Below are 7,078 nucleotides of genomic sequence, written 5' to 3'. Positions count from 1 at the left end.
AAATAGTTTTTTTATCATATATTTTTAACTGAAAGCTGTTTTATATTGAGTTACGAATTGCTTAGAAAAAACGGCAATTTTGGGCACAATTAAATGAATTTCGTATTGAAATCTTTGAAAATCGAACTTAAATTTACCCGGGACTAATTATTATCTTCCTTCTGCTGTTTCCAATGTATAAATCATTAAATAATCTTATATGCATATTTTTTTTTCAATATCAGAAATTTTTACTTTTAATGAAAGGACTCATTGTTGACACCTATTAAATCATAATAATATTTACTCAATCAAAACGATTTATAAGTACGTAAAGGAACGGCCGAGATTTGTCATTAGTAGCATCTAAAAAACTTTTGTTTTTTTTTTGTTTACAAAAACTGTCTATAAAATGACAGCACATATGGAGTCTCAATTACTGATTTTAATGACTGATCCTAAGATCCTAACGGCCTCGACGCGTCGAAGTAAAAATAAAATAAAAACAAAAATAAGCGTTTTCTAAAAATGTATTTACACCACTTTAATAAGAACTGAAAAATCCCTCACAATAGTATAAATAAAATTTTAATCGCATGAGTAGAGCCGGAGCAACTAACAACTTTTGCATTAGCACTCGTATGTATTTGTGGCTACAATATCAAAAAGACTCATTTATCTGGCCGAGCGAACTCTTTTCAGAAATGCTTTTATAAGGAGGAGGATAATTAATATATTTATATCTTAATATAAAGCGTAGAGTTTCCTTTTCCAATTTATTTGTGACAGGCAGTAATAATGAGCAGGCACTATTATCGGTAATAATTTTCGGATATTGTATGTACAAATAGATATCCATTAACACATAGTAAGCTTGAGTCTATGTATGGAGTGCTTACTCCATACATAGAAAAAAGTTTTAAGCACGCTTTGCGAAAACTTATAAGTATTAAGTTGTAAGTGAGCTTATTAATAACCCACCATACAACTTATTATGATTATTGATTAAGTAAGGAAGCTGATGTATGAAGTGATCACTCTGAAATAGCTTATTCATCTATGATTAATATGTAATAACTACGATCTGGCCTAAGTAAATAAAAAAACTGACTTCAGTCCATATTTAGGAAACCAAGACGAAAACATTTTTTATTTGTGAATCTGAAAGGAACGGAACCCTAGTATTATTAAAATAAATAAATTATATAGGACATTATTACACAAATTGACTAAGTCCCGCAGTAAGCTTAATAAGGCTTGTGTTGTAGGTACCTAGACAACGATAAATATATAGAAAACACCCATGACTCAGAAACAAATATTGTGTTAAATAAATGCTCTTACCAGGATTTGAACCCGATACCATCGACTTCTTAGGCAGGGTCACTACCCACTAGGCCAGACCGGTCGTCTAACATTATTGTAGCCTCACTTGACCGATCTAAATACTATTAGACGCCGCAGAGTGATGAATATTAATATTAAGCAAAAACGTTGTTTTCGTTTCTGTGCTAGTTTGCTAGTTTGGCTACGTGCGGTTTATGCAAGCTAAGTGCAACGGACTGACATTTATCCTTAAAACAATGTTTATGTATGCAATTTAAAACTGTGTATAATAAATATCAACAGAAAATATGCTTTGTTTGAGATGGTCGGTCTTTGTTATTGATTTAATAATAAAAACTCCGTACGTTTCCATCTATTGTTTTGGCGATATAATGATTAAACTGTTATATAACTCTCGACATGACTGATGTGTGAGTGCGACGCAGAGAAATAAAAAAGCGGCCAAGTGCGAGTCGGACTCGCCCATGAAGGGTTCCGTACCATTTATGACGAATTAAAAAAAAATACATACTAGATCTCGTTCAAACCAATTTTCAGTGGAAGTTTGCATGGTAATGTATACCATATATTATTTTTAGATTTTTTATTCTGTTATTTTAGAAGTTACAGGCGGGGGGAGGGGACACACATTTTTTCACTTTGGAAGTGTCTCTCGCGCAAACTATTCAGTTTAGAAAAAAAATGATATTAGAAACTTAAATATCATTTTTGAAAACGTATCCATAGATACCCCACACGTATGGGTTTGATGAAAAAATTTTTTTTTAATTTTTTGACGTATTAAAATAAAACTACTTACTAGACCTCGTTCAAACCAATTTTCGGTGGAAGTTTTTTGAGTTTCAGTTTTAAGTATGGGGATACCCCAAAATTTATTGTTTTTATTTTTGTGTAAAAATCTTAATGCGGTTCATAGAATACATCTGCTTACCAAGTTTGAACAGTATAGCTCTTATAGTTTCGGAAAAAAGTGGCTGTGACATAATCGGACAGACAGACGGACATGACGAATCTATAAGGGTTCCGTTTTTTGCCATTTGGCTACGGAACCCTAAAAAATGATAGCATATTTTTAGGTTTTAAAATTAGCCTCCCAAAACAAAAATTAACATAACATTTTTAAATAAAAAAATACAAGCCATGAATTATGTACTAACTCCTTAAAGACGTGCCTTACGGGCCCTAGGAAGTGGGCCAGTGCGTTCGAGCATTTAGCGTTTGTGTCCATACATGTTCGCTCGGAATTATATGAACAGACCTATATTTACTTTGAAATCTTTGATAAGCTTTATAATTAGCAAGTGTTCATTCAACCCAACTCAGCTCAACCGTACATAGGACACACAATAAAATTCAGATCTCTTTGTAACAAAGCGTATAATTTCTAGTAAAACTGCGCCGTTAGGAACAAAACAACCATTTGCTCACGCTCCCGCGCCCGCCGCCGCGGGCAGCTGGCAGCGCCAGTATTTATAACTACCCACTAAATTAGGACTTCATTAATTTACAGTTTGTTCGTGTTATTTAAATTTTGTGTGTGAAAAATATAAAGGTAAATATGCTTGTTAGAGTTGTTGCCGCACATGTTTTTGCAGGCGCTTTAGGTTTTAGTTTGGTAATGAGAATGTTTTCATAATTGCGGTTTATCTGTGTTAATTATGTAGCTAGTTATAAATTAGTCCGAACCACGAATGACACGTTTCACATCGACACGCGCGCAGAGTCTAGCCAACTCTGCATGGCATTTATTTGTATTATCACGATAATGACATAGAAAAGGAGCGCAGGGCACTGGCGGTTAGAGGAAATATGATTGCTCGCAGATTTACTCGATGCTTTGAACTGGTAAAAAATATTATTACAAAAATACTCACTCCCAAAGGAATCGTGCATTTGTCCTGAAAAACTTGTCAAGGAATAACTTTTGCTGCGTCGTTCATCATTGTGTCAATGTTCAAGGCATTAACTTGGTACGAGGAAAGTAAAGTTTATTTCGAGTCACATTAACGTTCATATTGTTGTTAAGAAAGAAATTAATGGCTTTTTGACACAATACGAGAGGTACCACTTAAAGTTTTTAAAAATGTACAAAGTAAACTCCATGAGGATTGGTGACATTTAATTACATATCAAATAATTATTTATCACGGATGGACCGACATACATTTCAACATTTTATTGGTTCGATGTCGTATCGTGTCGTGTCACCGATTCAGATCCAATAATCTGTTATGGTGTTGAACTGGTGTTGATACAACCTTGACGACCGTCTTGGTAATTGGCACGCATTTCACGTCGTATCAAAATAAGATCACGCCCGTTAAATCTGAATCAGGCTCCATATCGTGCCACGTGACTCCCGAGGGCCTACCGCGAACACCGAAGTTTACAAATTACGGGTAAATGAGAAAAATATCCGCAATTTTCGAACTTTGGTGTTCGCGGTAGGCCCTCTGAAGGGGAATAATTCACGGCCTTGAAACGCATGCTCTCGTCACAAATAATGTGCAGCACGGATAGAAGGCTACACGCCATAATTTACATTGAAAATGAGAGGGTACCAAAAAAGATTTTTTCTTAAACGGCTTTAATTTTATTAAAATAAACTACGTAGACTACATAGTACCAAATAGTACATCAAAAACACACATTTAAGAAGTAAAAAAAAAAGTTGGACGTTAAAATAAGATCCTCACTGAGCATAATGCCGCTGCAATCTGTGAACTTATCAAACACCAATATTTACCTTCCACCTAAATTTCATGTTGGATTTCGTATTAGTTTTGGAAATAACATGACGTAGTATTTGCATGCAACTAACATCATTTTATATACCCGAATATCGTATATAAGGCAAGACTTGCACCACAGTACGCCGAACCTAGTCGCTACGAAACATCCTTTGCTACGATCGTAGCATGCCGGTGTCGTGTGACTTATGGGTTTAAAAAAATGAAAATAGTTTTTTTTTACAGACTTCAAATCCATATTTTTGTTAGTAGTTACACATGTAGAAAAATGGTTACTAACGAAATGATGAATATGAATAAATTAATAAATTTAAAATTAAAATGAATAAATAAAAATAATCCTATAATAATATTTTCCGGGTGATAAAACTCGACTGCGTGTTTTCTCACCCAGAAAAATAAGATAGGATTGTCCCATCTCTCGGCAATGGCTTTCAGGATGCTGTTGGTGCTGTTCCAAATCCTGTGCATCAGGGAGGCAACACGTTTACAGATTATTGTATAAAAACAATCCGTTCGAGCTTCCGCAAACATTCCCGATGCACTACAATATTTCTTCAGCCCCATCAGCACCCTGAAGGCATTGTTGTACTGGACCCGGAGAGCACTGTACGATTTCTGCGTATATCTGGACATGGACATGGTCTACATGGACTGACAATAAACTTTGAGAGGGCGCAAGTGTACATGGACTGGCAATAAACTAGAGGCGCCCTGGAGGCGTATTCTGATTATAATACTCGTAATAGATTATGAATTTGAATTGAATTTGTTATGGATATGGCAGATCATATCCATAACAAATTCAGGACAGAATAAGTCTTCTAGAAGCGGCATGTGAATTTTAAAAATCTTCATTTGATTTAATTTGACATTATCAAGTCAAAACTGTATAGATTTATTCTGACAGTTTATACAGGGAGGCTAATTCGAATTCACATTATGACATCATCATGAATCATGAAGCATTCATTATGAAGCGCGAAAATTATAAATTATCGGAAGCGCTGATGGCATAGCGGTAAGAGTGTGCGACTTGCAATCCGGAGGTCGCGGGTTCAAACCTCGGCTTGTACCAATAAGTTTTTCGGAACTTATGTACGAAATATCATTTGATATTTACCAGACATTTTTCGGTGAAGGAATACATCGTGAGGAAACCGGACTAATCCCAACAAGGCCTAGTTTTACCCGCTGGGTTGGAAGGTCAGATGGCAGTCGCTTTCGTAAAAACTAGTGCCTACGCTAAATCTTGGGATTAGTTGTCAAGCAGACCCCAGGCTCCCATGAGCCGTGGCAATATGCCGGGACAACGCTAGGAAGAAGAAGAAGATTATGACATCAATATTATATCTTTTTGTTTTTGTTCGCTCGTGCGTCACGTTCGCACCAATAAGTACGGGCCAGTAGGAGCTAAATGCACACGGGAATTTCTAACTAAATAACATATTTGGACGTCAAATGTAAGTTCGTTAGCCTCCCGGCTCTTATTATTATAAATATTAAAATATCTTTACATAAATATGCCTACATAAAACAATCAAATTGGTGTCAGGTTGCATTATCTATTTCTGAATACGAGTGCACAGCGTGCAGTTAAACTGAAATAAAATTGTCACATACATGACCTTGTGATATGTAATCTGGTAATCAATCTGTTACTTTTGGCTAATCTGTCTGTGTCTGGTAATTTAATAATAGGTATAGAACAAGGGGCCTGTAAGGGATGAAACCGCTACGTCAATACGCAAATAGACATTTTTGAAAAATGCAGTACGATGATCGAGTACCTTGTGAGCATAAAGGGCATCCCACCCATTACCGGTCAGTCTGCCTGCAGTCTCTGCATAGTACAAAGAGTGGGGAAGTAGTTTATCTTTATAAAAAATACTTAAATTAGAGATACTTTGAGACCCGGGGAAGGAAATAGAACAGTTTTATTGACATTGACAAAGTCGCGAGCATAAGCTAGTATCTATATAATCACTTTGAACACCTTGCGTCAAAAACACAAATCTGCATCGGGCGGCGCAAGAGTTGATCACAAGTGAAAGTCAGCGAGTAACCGCCATAGAACCTTGTCACTTTCACTCCTTCAATAAATTTATGCCACTCGTATTTGGTTACTTTATTACGGCAAGGTTCTAAATTAGTATTTTCTGTAATTTTGTCAACGCAACTACAAATTCGACAGTAAATAAACCATTTTACGTTTTATGTAATATTATTTAAAGACCATTTTAATTTAAAAGATTATTTTAAATTTCTTAAAGTGGTTGGATTTTTCGCTGTGTCGGACACAGCTCCGATAGCCGTGATCGTCTAGTGGTTAGGACCCTACGTTGTGGCCGTAGTAACCCAGGTTCGAATCCTGGTCACGGCAGTGACAGATGTCACTGTCACGGTGGAGCTATTTTTGTTATTTGCTTTTCTCTTTTTACTCTGTTCACTATGCAGCTTGCAGTTTGTTTGACTTCCTAATTTTTGTAACTTGTATTTATGTATCACAATTATGTTAATGTTTGAAATTAGAAGGGGACGAAAGAAATGGCACGCCGCGTGAAACTCGCAGAAGTAATAGCCATCGTGCGGGTTCGTCGTCATGTCACAGCCAATCTGATATTGGTTTTCAAGACTCAAAAGAAATGTTTAAGATCAGTATGCGGTATTACAACCATGGATTCATGTAAACCTCATTTTAGAGAATTAAAAATACTGACAGTTCCTTGTTTATATGTGTATGAAATAGCAACCTATGTTAAATGTAATATTCGACGTCATCAGAGAAAAAATAATTATAAGTCATCTAGAACCGCCTTTGTGTCTACAAGCATAATCGATATGGCGCCTCGAATATTTAATAAATCACGCATCCTAAAACAAGAAAACATTAAAGAGTTTAAAACTGCATTGTATACATTTTTAGCATCTAAGGCATATTATACCATTCAAGAATATCTCAATGACATACATTTGTAATAGAGTAGGTATAAGTAATTTAT

The 7,078-nt window shown here is 35.6% G+C and overlaps 1 non-coding gene across 1 annotated transcript; it reads left to right on the top strand.

Moving 5' to 3' along the window:
- Positions 1 to 6,387: 6,387 nt before the first annotated feature.
- On the top strand, positions 6,388 to 6,459 carry Trnah-gug (transfer RNA histidin (anticodon GUG)). Its single transcript has one exon. It is a non-coding gene; the product is annotated as a tRNA-His (tRNA).
- Positions 6,460 to 7,078: the final 619 nt, after the last annotated feature.

This window comes from Cydia pomonella, chromosome 6, assembly GCF_033807575.1.
Source record: "Cydia pomonella isolate Wapato2018A chromosome 6, ilCydPomo1, whole genome shotgun sequence".
Lineage (NCBI taxonomy): Eukaryota > Metazoa > Arthropoda > Insecta > Lepidoptera > Tortricidae > Cydia > Cydia pomonella.
This window is presented reverse-complemented; position numbering and strand designations above follow the sequence as displayed.